General features: G+C 41.0%; 1 long non-coding RNA gene across 1 annotated transcript; it reads left to right on the plus strand.

Moving 5' to 3' along the window:
- The first annotated feature begins 5,112 nt into the window (after positions 1–5,112).
- LOC126307653 (uncharacterized) lies at positions 5,113–19,714 on the plus strand. Its single transcript, XR_007553652.1, has 5 exons — positions 5,113–5,216; positions 6,348–6,468; positions 8,088–8,209; positions 15,699–15,847; positions 19,629–19,714. It is a non-coding gene; the product is annotated as an uncharacterized LOC126307653 (long non-coding RNA).
- The last annotated feature ends 963 nt before the right edge of the window (positions 19,715–20,677 follow it).

Here is a 20,677-nt window from a genome sequence, read left to right on the forward strand (position 1 = left end):
TCCCTTCCTTCCCCCCTCCTCCCCCTGGGCTTCCCCTACCGCCCCCCCCCGTACCTTCTTTCCTCCACCTTCCATCTCCTCTGCCACTGGCATCTACACCCTCCCCTCCCCTTCCTCCCCCACCTTTTCCCCTTTTGGCAGGTCCCCGGACCCGTACACGTCAAGTGAACATTTGCGCACCAGAGATCATCACCTTCAGTTCTTTGTGTGTACCGTCGTGTTAGTGCCTCAGTGTTTTCACCGCCCATGCTCCATCGTTCACGTGTGTCATTTCAGTCATCATTGTTTGTGTACAAGTGCTGAACGTTTTTTTATTTTACTACACCTGTAAATGGCTCCATGTTTTTTACTCATGTGTCTACTGTTTTTTTGTCCACCATTATGGCCGGCCGCGGTGGTCTCGCGGTTCTAGGCGCGCAGTCCGGAACCGTGCGACTGCTACGGTCGCAGGTTCGAATCCTGCCTCGGGCATGGATGTGTGTGATGTCCTTAGGTTAGTTAGGTTTAAGTAGTTCTAAGTTCTAGGGGACTAATAACCACAGCAGTTGAGTCCCATAGTGCTCAGAGCCATTTTTTGAACCACCATTATGTTTTGTTTTTCTGTACCTTCCTTGTTTCTATTTGTGCTATCTGTGACCGAAGAGCGGCGTAATATTGCCGCTGCCAGCCCACCTTTTGTATGAAGTGTTAAAATAACAATAAAGAAAAAAAATTGGTGAGGCAGTCTGGTGTTCGCATTGAGTTGGTTGATATCTCGCTTACAGACATCGTGTTTACATTGCGTGTGCTTTCTTCCTGTTTATGAGGGGATCTTGTTTTAATTTCTTGAGGTTCTCTCTTGGGACCCCATTGTTTAATACTTTCTTGTTGATCTTGGTGTCTTCTTGGTTGTCTGTCATCGTGCTTGTCCTTCCATTCCCATTCGTCTGACTTGTTTGTTCGCCGGCCGCTACCATTGGATCCCGCCGCATTTTCGTTAGTGGCAATCCCCCGACCGTTCCTGCCGTCGTTACAACATTCTGGTGACAAGGTAAACCTTGATAGTTGTTCGCATCGAGGCTAAGTTGGTCTGTCTGTTGCAATAACAACAGCAGCAGCTCGTGCAGCAGCAGCAGCAGCCTCCAGTTAGACAAATTACAAAAGTCGATGTGGTTGCTAAAGGGTACAGTTGATGCCCGGTACGCATTACCACAACAGCTTCAAGTCCTCGGGTGTCCGATGCTTTCCCCACATCCGCTGTCATTCCCAACTTTTGATGACGCTAAAGATGACTGTAAAACATACTTACATAGGCTGAAACAACATTTCACGGCTTTTCAAATCACGGATGACCTACTGCAGTGGCCATTGTTTTTGTCTTGGGCCACCCCAGACACATTCTTTCTTCTCCGCAAGTTGGCACCCTTGTCTGATCCTGTAGCTCTCTCTTTCCAGGAGATATGCCTTTTGCTGTCAAACTATTATTCCTAGTGCTACTATGTGGTCGCCCCTCTGCAGGAGTTCCACCAGTGCCATAAACAGCCTGGACAATCATATCGTTCCTGGGTCATGGACTTGCAGGATCTCAGCCATCAATGTGATTTTAAATGCACCAATCAGCAATGTAAGGCTTCGTATGTGGGCTCCCTGGTCCAGAATGTGGTGGTTCAGCTGGCTCCCGATACTGAGGTCCACACTGAGGCATTGAAACTCAATAATCCCTCATTGGAAGAGATTCTCCGAATTGCCCACTCATCTGAAATTGCTGAGGTGGCTAATGAGTGTCTCAAGGCTCAGCTGCAAGTGGCTGCGATCGACGCATCTCTGTGGGTTCCACCCTTGCAATGTCGATGTGGCCCAGCCAACAGAGACCAGTGGCACTGGGACTCCTCTTTGTCTGATGTCTCTATGGTATCAGAGCTGGTCGTGTGGCCAGCTTCCATCTTGCCCACAGTGCTTTACCGCACATGCTCTAGCTGATTGCCCCCATTGCTGGAAAACGTGCATGCTGTGTAAGAAGGAGGGCCACATGTGATCTGTTTGTCATACTCGTTCGACTCACCTCTGTCCTTCACCTAATGGGCCTCAGGATACAGTAAATGCTCTGCAATCAGTCGTCCCACTGGGGGACCCATCAGTACGGAGGCTACTCCTCACGCTCCGCCTTTTTACCGAGGATGCCAGTTTTCAGGTTGGCACTGGGGCCACCATCTCCCGGATAAATATTGCATTGTATATTCGCTTGGCCTCTCCTGCATTGTTGCCGCCCTCTTGATGTTTGGTTGCCTGTGGCGACGGTTCCATTCCCCTTTGTAAACAGTCCACCTACGAACATGTTCCCTGGCTCTTTACCCTATTTGTCGTCGACCATCCCTCAGCTTCAAATATTTTTGGACTAGATGCATTTCAACTGTTTGGCTTTTCAATTTCCGAAGAAGTTATGGTCATTTCCCTGGCTGTTCCTTTTCAGAACCTGGACGATCTGTGCTCGCCTTTTGCATCATTGTTTGTGACATATCTCGGGTGTGCTTCACACTTTGAGGCACACATCACACTTCAGCCAGATGTGCAGCCTTGCTTTTTCCAGGCCAGACCCATTCTGGTGGCCTCACAACTAGCAGTCATGCAGGAACTTCATCGGCTCCAGGCTGCTGGCGTCCTCAAGTCTGTGACATACAGTGCTTGGGTGACACCATTGGTGGTTATATGGAAACCCAATGGGTCCCTTAAGCTGTTTTGGGACTTCAGTGCTACTGTCAATGCTCAGTCCTTAGTAGACACTTACCCCATTTCCCAACAGGAAGAACTTCCCGCCAAACTTGTGGGGACGAGTACTTTTCTAAGATCAACCTGGCTGAGGCATACCACCAGTTACCTTTGGATTCCAATTCCTTGAACATCTTGGTTATCAACACACCTTTTGGCTTATACAAGTACAAGCGCCTTCCATTTGGTGTCTCTTCAGTGCCAGCTAATTTGAAAATGGTTCCTGGAGCAGCTTATGCCACAGCCTATCCCAGCCTACGTTAATTATCTAGATGACATATCAGTCACCGGGCGTTCCTGCCAGGAACATTTGCACAACCTCAGCACCTTGTTTCACGCTCTGCAATCAGTGGGTATACGCTGTCACCTGGACGAGTGTTGTTTTTTTTTTCAACTAGAAGTGGAATACTTAGGCCACTGGCTTAGCAAAGATGGCATTCACCCTTCAGATTGCAATGTCGTGGCCATTGAGGCCCTTCCTCATCTCAAGGACTTATCTGAACTCCAGGTGTTTTTGGGCAAGGTTACTTATTACTTAAAGTTCTTGCCCCAAGCTGCCTCTGTTGCTCAACCCTTCAATCACTTGCATCACAAAGGGGTACCTTTTGATAGGACTCCTGCCTGTGACCAGGCTTTTCTTCATTTAAAGGCGATGCTGAAGTGTGCCCCTTGAGTTACTCCCTCATCTCTAGATCGCACCTTGGTTGTGGTGGTGGATGCGTCGGCCTACGGCACTGGGGCAGCCCTCACACATCGGAATACCAATGGCTGAGAACAGCACATTTAAACAACAGTTGACAAAGGTAGTGGAAACATCTCTAACGACATCAGCCCTCACCCTGTTCTTGAGCACATATCCCAACACACCAACTGACGGACATAGTCTGACAGAGCTCCTCCTTGGGCGACAGTTGCAGACCCTGCTCCATTTGCTGAAGCTGTCAACTTCCCACCCCACTCTTAGCCATCTCAGCGTTACACCCCGAGCATGGCCTTGTGGGCCCGCATGTAAGGGAGCAAGGTGGGCTGTGCGTCTGCCATGGTCGTCATGGCCCATGGTCAGTGTGTGACGTCAGTGCAAGTGTCGAAAGGATTCTAGCCCCACCATCATAACCAGCTCCATCCATGTACCCCTGTCGGACTACCGCTGCCACCTCCTCCTACACTACCTCCTTCAGGTACAGACATGGTCATTGAGTCGTTGCCACTGCCCTCGGTTGCTACATCCCCGCAAGCCTACCGCCAACCATTCCCATCCTGAGCTGGATCGGAAGCTCCTTGCAACACCCTGGCCTCTGGCTTGGCTGACATGGACACCTCGGGTGTCCCTTCCTCCCCGACAATGGCAGTTGACAAGCCTGGGTCTTCTCCCATCTGCCGAACACCGCAGCACAGACAGGGGCATTTTCACCCCAATGCAGGGGGGGAGAAGGATCTGGTACCAAGCTCCATGAGTTTCAAATCCACAGGAGACCGCATGGAACTTGATGACCACTAGAGGTCTCTGGAGCAATCACCCCGAATGCTGTGGCTGCACGTGCTACTGACCCTGAGTCTAATGTGGGGGCGCCACTGTGGAGCATGTGGCCCAGTGGACAATAGCAAAATACCCTGCCTCTCACTCAGTGAGGCAGCCTGGTGCTTGCATTGAGTCAGTAGACATCTCGCTTACAGACATCGTGTTCACATTGTGTGTGCTTGCTTCCCGTTTATGAGGGGGCATAGTTTGATTTCGTGAGGTTATCTCTTATGACCCTGTTGCTTAATACTTTGTTGTTGATCTTGGTACCTTGCTTGGTTGTCTGTCATCTTGACTGTCCTTCCATTCCATTCTTGTTTGTTCACAGCTGCTCCAGTCGATACCACCACATTTTGGTTAGCGGTAATCCGTGGCATTCCTGTAGAGGTTACAACAGGTGGCAATGTTTATTTTCACATCCACTGGGTGTTTGGTGTAAGGGAACTATCACATCCAGCATACTGACTACTGGAGAGACTGGGAAATTCTTCTTTCTTCTTGTATGTTCTCATTTACCTACATTCTTATCAGTTATATTCATCAATTTCACAGTAGAATAATTTATTTGTTCTTTGAAATGTTGTAAATTTTTTATCCTTTACAGCTGGGTAATGTTGTTGTTTGGCTACAATGTTTATTCTCACTTCAACAGGTTTTCAGTGGAAATGAAACACCACATGTAGCATACTAACAGATTTTTTAAAATTGATAAATCGGCTTTGTTTAGGTATGTCCTTACTTTGTATTGTATTTTTGATAGTCATATCCCTATGTTCACGAAGAACAATCTATTTGCAATACAAAACATAGTAAATGGTTCTTTCCTCACAGCAGGGAGATTTCATTGCATGGGTGCAATGTTTATTTTCTCATCGACTGTGTTTTGGTGAAGGGAACCACCACATCCACCATACTGACTACTGGAGATAATTGGAAAATCTTCTTTCTTCTGGTATGTTCTTCTTTTGCTTTGCATTCTTATCAGTTACATTCTTCCAGTCCACAGTGGAAAAATGTATTTGATTTGTGAAATGTTCAAATTTTTTTACTTTACAGCTGGGTGATGTGGTTGTGTGGCTAAGTTGATTATTATCCCTTGAATGGGTTTTGTGGTGGAAATGACATACCAGATTCACCTTACTAACTAACAGATTATCAGAGTTTGATAAACAAGCTCTGATGAATTATTCTCTGGTTATCAGCTGAGTGGTGGTGTCATCTTGTCACAACGTTTCAGGGAGTACCGTGTGGGTATTAGTGGGGGCAGGGGCTGCGGCCCTGCCCAGTATCTAGACCAGGTGGCTATCCAATCTGTCTGCGGATGCCACTGCCTTCAGATCAGAGTGTTCCTGATGTATTATGTCAATTGTGGAATTCCAAGCTGCACTGAGCTGAAAACCGCTACTGCTGTTTACTAAATTGTTGTGCAGACATATCTCCACTGCCTCTTTGAAGATCGAGCCCCAGAAACTGTTGATGCTGCACAGCTTCTTCGAAGATGTGTCCCTTGATAATGCTATGTTTTGCTACCGCAGACTTGTTTGTCTGTCCTAGTCATACATTTCTGATGTATCATTGTATCTACCTGATTGTCCCTTGATAATGCTATGTTTTGCTACCGCAGACTTGTTTGTCTGTCCTAGTCATACGTTTCTGATGTATCATTGTATCTACCTGATATATTCCATCCCACATTCGCACTCAATACTGTAAATGTGCAGTGTCTGCAACCCCAGCTGATCTTTGGTTGAGCCAAGAATATCTTTGACTTTTTTGGTGCACAAAAGATGGTCGTTATTTTGTTTCTTTAATATTTTTATGATCTTGGCTGTTGGCAGTCCAGCACATGGCAGGGAACCACCAAATCCTATGGGAGTAACTAGGAAAATCTTCTTTCTTTTGGTATATCTTTATAATGAGACACCGCATGTACAATATTAACCAACAGATATTCCAAACTTCTAAATCTTATTAATTATGTATGTCCTTCTAGTGCTTTATATTGTTAGATGTTGTATCGGTATGTTTACAAAGAAAAATTTATTTGCTTGACATGATGGAGTAAATCTATCTCTCCTCACAGAAGCGAGATTACATTGCATGGTTGCAATGTTTATTATACCATAGAATGGGATTTTGGTGTAAGGGAACCACCACATCCAGCATACTGAACATGGGAGATACTGGGAAAGTCTTCTTTTTTGGTATGTCCTTCTTTTGAATTATAATCATATCAGTTATATTCATCAAGTTCACAGTGGAATAATTTATTTGAATTGTGAAATGTGGGAAGGTTTTGTTATTTACAGCAGAGTTATCATGTTGTGTGGCAAGAAAGTTTATTCTCCATTCAATGTGTTTTCGGTTCAAATAAGACATAATGTGCACCTTACCAACTAACAGATTCTCGGATCTTAATAAATACATTTTTAGGAATGTCCTTCATTTACTTTAAATATTTAAAAATCAAATCTCAGTGACCACTATGAACAATCAATGTACATTACAATATCTAGCAAATCTTTATTTCTCCCAGCATGGAGATTCCATTGTACGAGTCCAATGTTTATTTTCCCATTGACTGGATACCTTGTGGAATGGAACAGCCACATGCATCATACTGACTATGGGACAAACTAGAAATCCTTGTTTTGTTTAGTATGCCCTTCTTTTAAATTTTATTCTTATCAGATATATTTCTCATGTTCTCAGTTAAATAATTTATTCTAATTGCAAAATGTAGTAAAGATTTTGTTCTTTACAGCAGGGTGATGTGGTTGTGATGCTACAAAGATTATTCTCCATTCAATGTGTTTTTGGTGCAAATGATACAAAACCTGCATCTTACCAACTTACAGATCTTTGGATCTTAATAAATATATTTTTTTTAGATATGTCTTTCATTTACTTTATATATTTAAAAATCATGTCAGAATGGTCAATGTACATTACAAAATGTTGTATATCTAAAAAATGTTGTATGTCTAACTTTCCTCACAACAGGGAGACTCCACTGTACTGGTATGTTTATTTTCCCATCGTCTACAGTCTGGTGGAAGGGAACCAAAATATGCACCATACTGACTATGGGAGATACTAGAAAGCCTTCTTTCTTTTGGTATGCCCTTCTATTAAATTTTATTCTTGTGCTTGTTTTGCTACAAATATTGTTCTCCATTCAATAATGTTTTATGCAAGTGAGACATGGTGTGCACCTTACCATCTTACAGACCTCCGGATCTTAATAAATATACATGTTAGGTATGCCATTCATTTACTTTATATATTTATAAATTATATCACAAAGGTCATTAAGGACAATCAATGTATATTACAATATGTAGTAAATCCTTATTTCCTCACAGTAGGGACATTCCATTCTACGGGTGCAATGTTCATTTTCCCATCGACTTGCAACCTGGTGGAAGGGAAACACCACAACCAGCATAATGGGTGTGGGAGATACTAGCTACCCTTCATTCTTTTGGTATAGCCTTCTTTAAAATTTAATTCTTTTCTAATATATCTCTCAAATTCAGTTTACTAGTGTTTTTGAATTACCAATTGTAGTAAAGTTTTTTTTCTTTTCTTTACGGCAATGTGATGTGGTTGTGTTGCTACAAAGATTATTCTCCATTCAATATGTGTTTAGTACAATTGAGACATAACATGCTCCTTACAAAGTTACAGGTATTCTGATCTTAATAAATATGCTTTTTTAGATGTTCTTCATTTACTTTACATATTTGTTATGCATATAAAAGGATCACTAAGAAGGATTAATGTACACTACAATATGTAGTAAATCTTGATTTTGTCACAGCAGGGAGCTTCCATTGTACAGGTGCAATGTTTATTTTCCGCTCTGCTGTGAATCTGGTAGAAGGGAACCACCACAACCAGCATAATGAGTGTGGGAGACACTAGCTAGCCTTCTTTCTTTTGGTATGTCCTTTTTTTAAATTTTATTATTTTCAGATATATTTCTTAAGTTCACAGTTTACTAGTTTATTGTAATTGCAAAATGTAGTAAGTTTTGTTCTAAGCAGCAGGCTGATGTAGCTGTGCGGCTACAGAGATTACTCTCCATTCAATGTATTTTTGGTGAAAGTGAGACACTAGAATGCCTTCTTTCTTTTGGTATGGCATTCTTTTAAATTTTATTCTAATTGGATATATATATGTCTCAAGTTCACATTTGAATAATTTATTCATTACAGCAGAGTGATGTGGTTGTGTTGCTACGAAGACTATTTTCCATTCAATTTGTTTTTGGTGCAAATGAGTCACAATGTTCACCTTAGCAACTAACAGATTGTTTGATCTTAATAAATATACTTTTTTAAGTTGTTGTATTGTTGTTGTTTTTGTTGTGGTCTTCAGTCCTGAGACTGGTTTGATGCAGCTCTCCATGCTACAATATCCTGTGCAAGCTTCTTCACCTCCCAGTACGTACTGCAACCTACATCGTTCTGAATCTGCTTAGTGTATTCATCTCTTGGTCTCCCTCTACGATTTTTACCCTCCACGCTGCCCCCCAATACTAAATTTGTGATCCCTTGATGCCTCAGGACATGTCCTACCAACTGGTCCCTTCTTCTTGTCAAGTTGTGCCACAAACTCCTCTTCTCCCCAATTCTATTCAATACCTCCACATTAGTAATGTGATCTACCCATCTAATCTTCAGCATTCTTCTGTAGCACCACATTTTGAAAGCTTCTATTCTCTTCTTGTCCAAACTATTTATCGTCCATGTTTCACTTCCATACATGGCTACACTCCATACAAATGCTTTCAAGAACAACTTCCTGACACTAAAATCTATACTCGATATTAACAAATTTCTCTTCTTCAGAAGTGCTTTACTTGCCATTGCCAGTCTACACTTTATATCCTCTCTACTTCAACCATCATCAGTTATTTTGATCCCCAAATAGCAAAACTCCTTCACTACTTTAAGTGTCTCATTTCCTAATCTAATTCCCTCAGCATCACCTGACTTAATTCGACTACATTCCATTATCCTTGTTTTTCTTTTGTTGATGTTCATCTTATACCCTCCTTTCAAGACACTGTCCATTCTGTTCAACTCCTCTTCCAAATCCTTTGCTGTCTCTGACAGAATTACAATGTCATCAGCGAACCTCTATGTTTTTATTTCTTCTCCATGGATTTTAATGCCTACTCTGAACTTTTGTTTTGTTTCCTTTACTGCTTGCTCAAAATGCAGATTGAATAACGTCAGATAAAGGTTACCACCCTGCCTCACTCCCTTCTCAACCACTACTTCCCTTTCATGCCCCTCAACTGTTATAACTACCATATGCTTTCTGTACAAATTGTAAATAGCCTGTCACTCTCTTTTTTTTACCCTGCCACCTTTAAAATTTGAAAGAGAGTATGCCAGTCAACTTTGTTAAAAGCTTTCTCTATGTCCACACATGCTAGAAACATAGGTTAGCCTTTCCTTAATCTTTCTTCTAAGGTAAGTCGTAGGGTTAGTATTGCCTCACGTGTTCCAACATTTCTACGGAATCCAAACTGACCCCAAGGTCAGCTTCTACACATTTTTCCATTTGTCTGTAAAGAATTCGTGTTAGTAGTTTGAAGCTGTGACTTATTAAACTGATAGTTTAGTAATTTTCACATCTGTCAACATCTGCTTTCTTTGGGATTGGAACTATTATATTCTTCTTGAAGTCTGAGGGTATCTCACCTGTCTCATACTTCTTGCTCACCGGATGGTAGAGTTTTGACAGGACTGGCTCTCCTAAGGCTGTCAGTAGTTCCAATGGAATATTGTCTACTCTTGGGGCCTTGTTACGACTCAGGTCTTTCAGTGCTCTGTCAAACTCTTCACACAGTATCATATCTCCCATTTCATCTTCATCTTCATCCTCTTCCATTTCCATAATATTGTCCTCAAGTACATCGCCCTCTATATACTCCTTCCACCTTTCTGCTATCCCTTCTTTGCTTAAGACTGGGTTTCCATCTGAGCTCTTGATATTCATACAAGTGGCTCTCTTTTATCCAAAGGTGTCTTTAATTTTCCTGTAGGTAGTATCTATCTTACCCGTAGTGAGATAAGCCTCTACATCCTTATATTTTTCCTCTAGCCATCCTTTTTAGCCATTTTGCACTTCCTGTCGATCTCATTTTTGAGACGTTTGTATTCCTTTTTGCCTGTTTCATTTACTGCGTTATTATATTTTCTACTTTCATCAATTAAATTCAATGTTTCTTCTGTTACCCAAGGATTTCTACTAGCCCTCATCTTTTTTCCTACTTGATCCTCTGCTGCCTTCACTACTTCATCCCTCAGAGCTACACATTCTTCATCTACTGTATTTTTCCCCCATTCCTGTCAATTGTTCCCTTATGCTCTCCCTGAAACTTAAAACCCTTGGTTTAGTCAGTTTATCCAGGTCCCATCTCCTTAAATTCTCACCTTTTTGCAGTTTCTTCAGTTTTAATCTACAGTTCATAACTAATAGATTGTGGTCAGTGTCCACATCTGCCTCTAGAAATGTCTTACAATTTAAAACCTGGTTCCTAAATCTCTGTCTTACCATTATATAAGCTATCTGAAACATTATAGTATCTCCAGGATTCTTCCATGTATACAACCTTCTTTAATGATTCTTGAACCAAGTGTTAGGTATGATTAAGTTATGATCTGAGCAAAATTCAACCAGACGGCTCCCTCTTTCACTTCTCACCCCCAATCCACATTCACCCACTATGTTTCCTTCTCTTCCTTTTCCTGCTGTCGAATTCCAGTCACCCATGACTATTAAATTTTCATCCCTTCATTACCTAAATAATATCTTTAATCTCATTATACATTTCATCAATTTCTTCATCATCTGCAGAGTAAGTTGGCATATAAATTTGTACTACTGTTGTAGGCATGGTCTTTCATGTCTATCTTGGCCACAATAATGCGTTTACTATGCTGTTTGTAGTAGCTTACCTGCACTCCTATTTTTTTATTTATTAGTAAACCTACTCCTGCATTACCACTATTTCACTTTTTATTTACAACCCCATATTCACCTGACCATAAGTGTTGTTCCTCCTGCCACCGAACTTCACTAATTCCCACTATATCTAACTTTAACCTAGCCATTTCCCTCTTTAAATTTTCTAACCTATCTGCCCGATTAAGGGATCTGACATTCCATGCTCCGATCAGTAGAATGCCAGTTTTATTTCTCCTGATAATGGCGTCCTCTTGAGTAGTCCCCATTTAGAGACCCAAATATGGGACTATTTTAGCTCTGGAATATTTTACCCAGCAGGATGCCATCGTCATTTAACCATACAGTACAGCTGCACGTCCGCAGGAAAAATTATTGCTGTAGTTTCCCCTTGCTTTCTGCCGTTTGCAGTAGCAGAACAGCAAGGCCGTTTTGGTTAGTGTTACAAGGCCATATCAGTCAATCATCAAGACTGTTGCCACTGCAACTACTGAAAAGTCTGCTGCCCCTCTTGAGGAACCACACGTATGTCTGGCCTCTCAACATGTACCCTTCCATTGTGGTTGCACCTACGGTATGGCGATCTGCATCACTGAGGCATTGAGGCATGCAAGCCTCCCCACTAACGTCTAGGTCCATGGTTCATGGGGGGGGGGGGGGGTGACTAGTATGTCCTTCATTTACTCTATATATTTAAAAACCATATAAAAATGATTTACTAGGAACAATCAATGTACATTTCAATATGTAGTAAAGCTTTATTTCCTTACAGCAGGGAGATTCTATTGTACAGATGCAATGTTTATTTTCCCATCAACTGGAAATCTTAGATTAGATTAGTTTTTCAGTCTATAGATCCATGCTGAGGAGATCCTCATGGATGTGGAAAATGTCAATTATTTTTTTTCATATTTTTATTTTATTTAAAGCTGTAATAACAATAATAATAGCATGAGTATATACAATACATCCTATTCTTAAGCTGATATAACAATGCTAATACATCTACATCTACATGACTACTCTGCAATTCACATTTAAGTGCTTGGCAGAGGGTTCATCGAACCACAATCATACTATCTCTCTACTATTCCACTCCCTAACAGTGAGGGGGAAAAACGAACACCTAAACCTTTCTGTTCGAGCTCTGATTTCTCTTATTTAATTCTGATGATTATTCCTACCTATGTACGTTGGGCTCAACAAAATATTTTCGCATTCGGAAGAGAAAGTTGGTGACTGAAATTTCGTAAAAAGGTCTCGCTGCGACGAAAAACGTCTATGCTGTAATGACTTCCATCCCAACTCGTGTATCATATCTGCCACACTCTCTCCCCTATAACGTGATAATACAAAACGAGCTGCCCTTTTTTGCACCTTTTCGATGTCCTCCGTGAGTCCCACATGGTAAGAATCCCACACCGCGCAGCAATATTCTAACAGAGGACGAACGAGTGTAGTGTAAGCTGTCTCTTTAGTGGACTTGTTGCATCTTCTCAGTGTCCTGCCAATGAAACGCAACCTTTGGCTCGCCTTCCCGACAATATTATCTATGTGATTCTTCCAACTGAAGTTGTTCGTAATTTTAACACCCAGGTACTTAGTTGGATTGACAGCCTTGAGAATTGTACTATTTATCGAGTAATCGAATTCCAACGGATTTCTTTTGGAACTCATGTGCATCATCTCACACTTTTCCTTATTTAGCGTCAACTGCCACCTGACACACCATACAGCAATATTTTCTAAATCGCTTTGCAACTGATACTGGTATTCGGATGACCTTACTAGACGGTAAATTACAGCATCATTTGAAAACAATCTAAGAGAACTGCTCAGATTGTCACCCATGTCATTTATATAGATCAGGAACAGCAGAGGTCCCAGGACGCTTCCCTGGGGAACACCTGATATCACTTCAGTTTTACTCGATGATTTGCAGTCTATTATTACGAACTGCGACCTTCCTGACAGGAAATCACGAATCCAGTCGCACAACTGAGACGATACCCCATAGCTCTGCAGCTTGATTAGAAGTCGCTTCTGAGGAACAGTGTCAAAAGCTTTCCGGAAATCTAGAAATACGGAATCAGCTTGAGATCCCTTGTCGATAGCGGCCATTACTTCGTGCGAATAAAGAGCTAGCTGCGTTGCACAAGAGCGATCTTTTCTGAAGCCATGCTGATTACGTGTCAATAGATCGTTCCCTTTGAGGTGATTCATAATGTTTGAATACAGTATATGCTCCAAAACCCTACTGCAAACCGACGTCAATGATATAGGTCTGTAGTTAAATGGATTACTCCTACTACCCTTCTTGAACATTGGTGCGACCTGTGCAATTTTCCAATCTGTAGGTACAGATCTATCGGTGAGCGAGCGGTTGTATATGAGTGCTAAGTAGGGAGCTATAGTATCAGCGTAATCTGAAAGGAAACTAATTGGTATACAATCTGGACCTGAAGACTTGCCCGTTTCAAGCGATTTGAGTTGATTCGCAACCCCTAAGGTATCTACTTCTAAGAAACTCATGCTAGCAGATGTTCGTGTTTCAAATTCTGGAATGTTCCATTCGTCTTCCCTGGTGAAGGAATTTCGGAAAACTGCGGTCAATAACTCCGCTTTAGCGGCACAGTCGTCGGTAACAGTACCATCGGCACTGCACAGCGAAGGTATTGACTGCGTCTTGCCGCTTGTGTACTTTACATACGACCAGAATTTCTTCGGTTTTTCTACCAAATTTCGAGACAATGTTTCGTTGTGGAACCTATTAAAGGCATCTGGCATCGAAGTACGTGCCAAATTTCGAGCGTCTGTAAAATTTAGCCCATGTTCGGGATTTCGCGTTCTTCTGAACTTCGCATGCTTTTTCCGTTGCCTCTGCAACAGCGTTCGGACCTTTTTTGTGTACCACAGGGGATCCGTTCCATCTCTTACCAATTTATGAGGTATGAATATCTCAATTGCTGTTGGTACTATATCTTTGAATTTGAGCCACATCTCGTCTACATTCGCATAGTCAGTTCGGAAGGAATGGAAATTGTCTTTTAGGAAGGCTTCTAGTGACACTTTATCCGCTTTTTTAAATAAAATTATTTTGCGTTCATTTCTGATGGAATTGGAAGAAACTGTATTGAACCTAGCTACAACTACCTTGTGATCACTAATCCCTGTGTCAGTCATGATGCTCTCTATCAGCTCTGGATTGTTTGTAGCTAAGAGGTCAAGTGTGTTTTCGCAACCATTTACAATTCGCGTGGGTTCGTGGACTAACTGCTCGAAATAATTTTCGGAGAAAGCATTTAGGACAATCTCGGAAGACGTTTTCTGCCTACCACCGGTTTTTAACAAGTATTTTTGCCAACATACCGAGGGTAGGTTGAAGTCCCCACCAACTATAACCGTATGAGTGGGGTATTTATTTGTTACGAGACTCAAACTTTCTCTGAACTGTTCCGCAAGGAGCCAATTATTAACTTAAGTCGGCTGTTAAGTATAACCTCCACCCATACCAATTCGCATGGAGTATCTACTTCGACTTCACTGCAAGATAAACCACTACTGACAGACACAAACACTCCACCACCAATTCTGCCTAATCTATCTTTCCTGAACACCGTCTGAGACTTCGTAAAAATTTCTGAAGTACTTATTTCAGGCTTTAGCCAGCTTTCTGTACCTATAACGATATCAGCTTCTGTGTTTTCTATTATCCCTTGAAGCTCAGGGACTTTCCAGCGCAACTACAACAATTTACAACTATAATTCCGACTGTTCCTTGATCCAAGCACGTGCTGTAATTGCCAAGCACCCTTTGACATTGCAGCCCACCCCGTACTTTCCCGAGGCCTTCTAAGCTAAAAAACCGCCCAGTCCACGCCACACAGCCTCCGCTACCCACGTAGCCGCCAGCTGAGTGTAGTGAACTCCTGACCTATTCAGCGGAACCCGAAACCCCACCACCCTATGGCGCAAGTCAAGGAATCTGCAGACAACACGGTCGCAAAACCGTCTGAGCCTCTGATTCAGACCCTCCACCCGGCTCTGCACCAAAGGTCCGCAGTCGGTTCTGTCAACGATGCTGCAGATGGTGAGCTCTGCCTTCATCTCGTAAGCAAGACCGGCAGCCTTCACCAAATCAGATAGCCGCTGGAATCCAGAGAGAATTTCCTCAGATCCAAAGCGACACACGTCATTAGTGCCGACATGTGCCATCACCTGCAGCTGGCTGCACCCTGTGCTCTTCATGGCATCCGGAAGGACCCTTTCCACATCAGAATGACTCCTCCCTGAATGCACACCGAGTGCACACTGGATTTCTTCCCCTCCTTAGCCGCCGTATCCCTAAGGGACCCCATTACGCGCCTAACATTGGAGCTCCCAACTACCAGTAAGCCCACCCTCTGCGATTGCTCGTACCTTGAAGGCTGAGAATGATCCTCTGAAACAGGGCAGGCAGCTGCATCTGACTCAGCCAGAGACAGTGCCTGAAACCGGTTTGTCAGACGCATCGGGGAGGCCTTCTGATCAGCCTCCGGGGACGTCTTTCGCTGCCTGCCACACCTTGGAACGACCTCCCAATCAACCACAACTAATAGTGTGAGTATATACGAAACATCATTTGTTTCTATTAAAAAATTTGTCAGTGGAATTGAAAGAGTAGGCCACTAGTAAGTCTTTCATGCTCGTTTAAAAACTGATTCTCATTTGTAACTAAATTTTTTATTTTTGCTGGCATATTATTGAAGATAAGTGTTTCTCAGTAGTTGACCCCCTTTTTGATCTAAAGTAATTGCTTTTAAGACTTTGTGCAGATCATTTTTGTTCTTGGTATTGTATGTATGAACTGAGCTGTTTGTTGGAAAAAGAGATATATTACTTAAGACAAATTTCATTAAGGAGTAAATAAACAGAGAGGCAGTAGTTAGTGTACCCAGTTCTCTGAAGAGGTATGTATAGGACGTCCATGAATTTACTCCACAAATAATACGTATTACATGCTTTTGTACTCTAAAAACTTTTGTTTGACTTGAAGCTCTTTCATTTTTATGTAACCTATGTCTGCTACCACTCGAATTACAACCACAGATTTATTGAGGTGTTACTGCAGTTCTGTGGTGTGCTTTTCGCAACTGAATTTATTATCAAGTTGTAATCTCAGGAATTTAAGACTGTCAACATCTTCTGTCTGCTCTTCTTCATACTTTATGCATTTACTGGGTGGAAACCTCTTACAGGTTCTGAATTGGATATAGTGAGTCTTTTCGAAGTTTAATGTTGGCTTTAAACCATTTATTATTATCCATGAAAATATCATTTACAGATCTTTCTAAAACTACACTCGACATACTATTTATTGCAGTACTTGTGTCATCTGCAAACAAAATGAACTCTGCTTCTGGCTGTGTAACTGATGAGAGATCATTAATGTGCACAGGAAAAAGCAATGGCCCTAAGATGAATCCTTGTGGGATATCACATGTAATTTCTTCCCATTCTGATGACTGATGACTTAATTCACTAGTCCCTTGCACTGACACCCTTTGTTTCCTGTTACCAAGGTATGACTTGAACCATTTTGCAGCACTGCCGTGACACCATAGAATTCTAATTCATTTAAAAGGATGTTGTGGTTCACACAGTCAAATGCCTTTGACAAATCACAGAAAATACCTGCTGCTTATAATTTGTTATTTAATGAATTAAGTACATTTTCACTGTAGGTGTAAATAGCCATCTCGATATCAGAACCCTTCAGAAATCCAAAGTGTGTTCTTGCTTATATGTTATTTGTGGTCAGATGGTTGAGAAGCTGCCTATACATTACTTTTTCTAAAATTTTTGAGAATGCTGGCAAAAATGAAATCAGTCTGTAGTTTGATGTTATCTCTTTATCCCCACTTTTGAATAGAGGCTTAACATCTGCATATTTTAGCCAATCAGGAAATGTCCCAGTTATAATAGACTGGTTACACAAGTAACTTCGAATTGTACTAAGCTCACAAGACTTTGCCATAATTAACTTTGTTGATATGAATAGATTATAATTTCCTGCAGCTGCTTGGTAAATAGTCACTATTATATAGGATCTGTTATTGAACTCTACATCTGTTGCACATGCTTCTAGATGCTGCTCTAAACAGAATTTATTAATGTTAGTATTCTTGATTTTATGGCAGTTTTTAATGAATGTGGCAACTCCTCCTCCATTCATATCTACTCTGCAGATGTAGGAAGCTAGCATATATCCTGAAATCTGGTGGAAGGGAACCACCACTTGCAGCATACTGAATATGGGAGATACTAGAAAGCCTTCATCCTTTTCGTTTGCCCTTATTTTAAATTTTATTCTTATCAGATTATTGTTTCTCAAGTTCACAACTGAATAGTTTATTCGAATTGCGAAATGTAGGTAAAGTTTTTTTTTTTTTTTTTTTTTTTTTTTTTTTTTTTTTTTTTTTTTTTTTTTTTTTTTTAAACGCAGGGTGATGTCGTTGTGTGGCTACAAAGGTTACTCTCTATTCAATGTGTTTTGGGTGCAAATGAGCCTCAACGTGCACCTACCAACTAACAGATCTTCAGATTGTAATAAATATACTTGTTTGAGTTACTACAAAAATTATTCTCCATTCAACGTGTTTTTGTGCAAATGTGCCACGAAGTTGTAATGTTCAAACAGGCAACAAAAGTATCGCCACTGCTAATGGCGAACTGCTGTTGCTTTGTAGTTGCATGTGTGAACTCTTAGTTTTCGGTGACGCCATTTAAGAAGCGCAACTTTTGTCACGCCACAAACAGTTGAACTTGGTTCTACTTTGTTGCACCATTTTGCCTTCTCCACAATCGAATAACGTCATTCCATTGCTACCTCGTGGCTGGATTCAAACCATTCTAGTGCGTATTTGTTCGTAGATAGTGCTTTTGTTTGGGAGTTTGCTATTAATATGCTGAAAAAGTGGTCAACAGCGACAATTATGAGATTCTTGGAAGTGTATCAAGAACGAGAATGCCTTTGGAACCACAAAAGCGAACCATACAAAGACAGAAATTTGAGAGATGCTGCTTTAATTGAAATAGTAAACAGTATGCGTGAATATGTACCTGGAATTGATGTAGCTACAACAAAATTAAAAATTCGAAATGCTTACATGAATGAACATAAAGAAGTACTGAAATCACTTAAGAGTGGTGCATCTACAGACGGTATTTATAAACCCAGCCTTGCTTGGTTTGAAGCTGCAGACCGGTTCTTATAACGTGTAGTCGAGACAAGAGAGATGAGAAACACTTTGGTAAGTAATATTTTATATTTATTATGTTTCCAAAACATCTTATTTAGTAATATGTACAGCCGTTTAATCAGCCGAGACAGGTGACGCCATTTTGCGAACTGCGCAATTACGAAGAATTTGTGGCGTCCTGTGTGAACGGTAGCTCAATGCGCCACTCCAGAATGACTTGACTTGTGGCGGTACTTTCGTTGCGTGTGTGAACCCGGCTTAATGAACGACTGAAACTATCGATACAATCCACAAGGTATATATGTGTTGCTGTGAATCGACATGAAAGAACAGTTATATATAAAATTACTGTGAACTTTAATAATGTCAACATAGACAGATATATTATCGCTCTATTATAAAAACTAATAATTTGCAGGACAATAATATTATGCATTGCTGCAGAACTATTTGAGAACTCTATTCAATTTTCGCACTGTTTTCATAGATGTATACGTGCGATGTAAAAAATATGTATGCTCAATTCATGTTGGTACACCTGCGTACTTTGTAAGGTCATGGATTGTTGAGGCAGAAACAGTTACGTTATACTAAGTCCAAGAGACAGTGTCATGAGAAGTCATGAGAAATGGAAAATTTTGAGAAAATTCGTGTTGATGAACATTTTGAGACAACGACTTATGTTGGGAAAGCTTATTTTGGTGAAGTACTGATTGTTATGAAGATGATATTACGAAAATATATAATATGGAAGCCATTAAACAGTATCAGTTACGTAGCATATTACAAACCCAAGGACCCATTGTAGTAACAATTACAGCAAATCCAGAAGTTACCCCTAGACAAAGAGTATTCATGGTGAGGTAATTAAATTATTTAATGTTCGTACTGTGAAGTTACCTTCTCTTTAAGTCTCTTATGCTCTGTTAATAGAGTGAACAGACTGACGGGGACTTGTGGTCCACTATTGAAACCAGGAAGACCTCACGGGTTTTTAAACACGTGTCATAATTTGATATAAAATAATTGATGATATTCAATATTTCTTCCCCGGACGAGAGAGGTACAATACATATGGGAACTTCCTGCCCGGGATTCAAATTGAATTGTTCGAACTGATACTTGTTCTATGTTCACAGATAACAATAGGTACAGTAACAGTAAATCAACCAATAAAGGGGAAGAGGAAAAGGAATCCAATGACGAAGGCAAATAACATATTTTAAAGTACGTAAGCAATTAAGAAACAACAAAATTAGGCCTACAGTTAACGGCAAGACCATGCGAAAAACAAGGTAAGTGCATATATTGATTTGTTCATGTTGTTGACTGTTTTTAGACGTATTTTGTGGGTTAATAAGTTTAAAAATTTCTTGCTTTAAAATGACGTTAATGGAGGATATGACATACAATCTTGTTGCTGGGGGGGGGGGGGGGGAGGGGGGTTAGGCAAATTCGAATGCAAGTGGCGAGGTTTGTACCAGTACAGGAATGGAGTTATCAAAAAATGTCGTCGAAGAATTAGATACATCCACGATGTTGCGATTACTTTTAAAACAAAATTCTGAATTTAAGAACGCAATTGAAAATAAAAGTGTCTGGAATTGTTAGCAAATGCAAAACGTGTAGAAGTAAAACTTTCGAAAGAAAATAGCCAAGTGGCTGAGCAATTCGTTAAAGGAACTGAAAGTATCAGATCTGACATGGAATTAATGAAAATTAATTTAGAATAACGTGCAAATAAGATTGAGGATAGGGTGTCAACGTAGAAGTTACGCTCAATAAAGTCAAACTAACGATCAAACGGGAAGCGGAAGAAACCCCAAAAATTTTCGAAGTATTTGCAAATGAAAGGAAAATTAGATAGGGGGGTAATGATTACCGGAATTGAGTTGCATACGAAAAATTTTTAAACTTACAGAGGAGGAAATGGTTACCAGAATGGAGTTGCATACGAAAAATTTCTATGGCAAATTGTCAATACTTGAAAACAATGTTGTGGAAAAAGTAAAGACTGTCGGGAATCATGTAGAGTGTTGTAACGCCGTAATTAAAGACAATGAGAATGAGGTAGCACGATTACAGAAACAACTGAGATTTGGGATAATTTAGCCATGAAATCGGTGGCGACTCCTTTTAGCGGATTTTGGCCAGGTGTTGACGTGCGTAATTTTCCAGGGGTCGAAAA

Source organism: Schistocerca gregaria, unplaced genomic scaffold (genome assembly GCF_023897955.1).
Source record: "Schistocerca gregaria isolate iqSchGreg1 unplaced genomic scaffold, iqSchGreg1.2 ptg000352l, whole genome shotgun sequence".
Classification (NCBI taxonomy): Eukaryota; Metazoa; Arthropoda; class Insecta; order Orthoptera; family Acrididae; genus Schistocerca; species Schistocerca gregaria.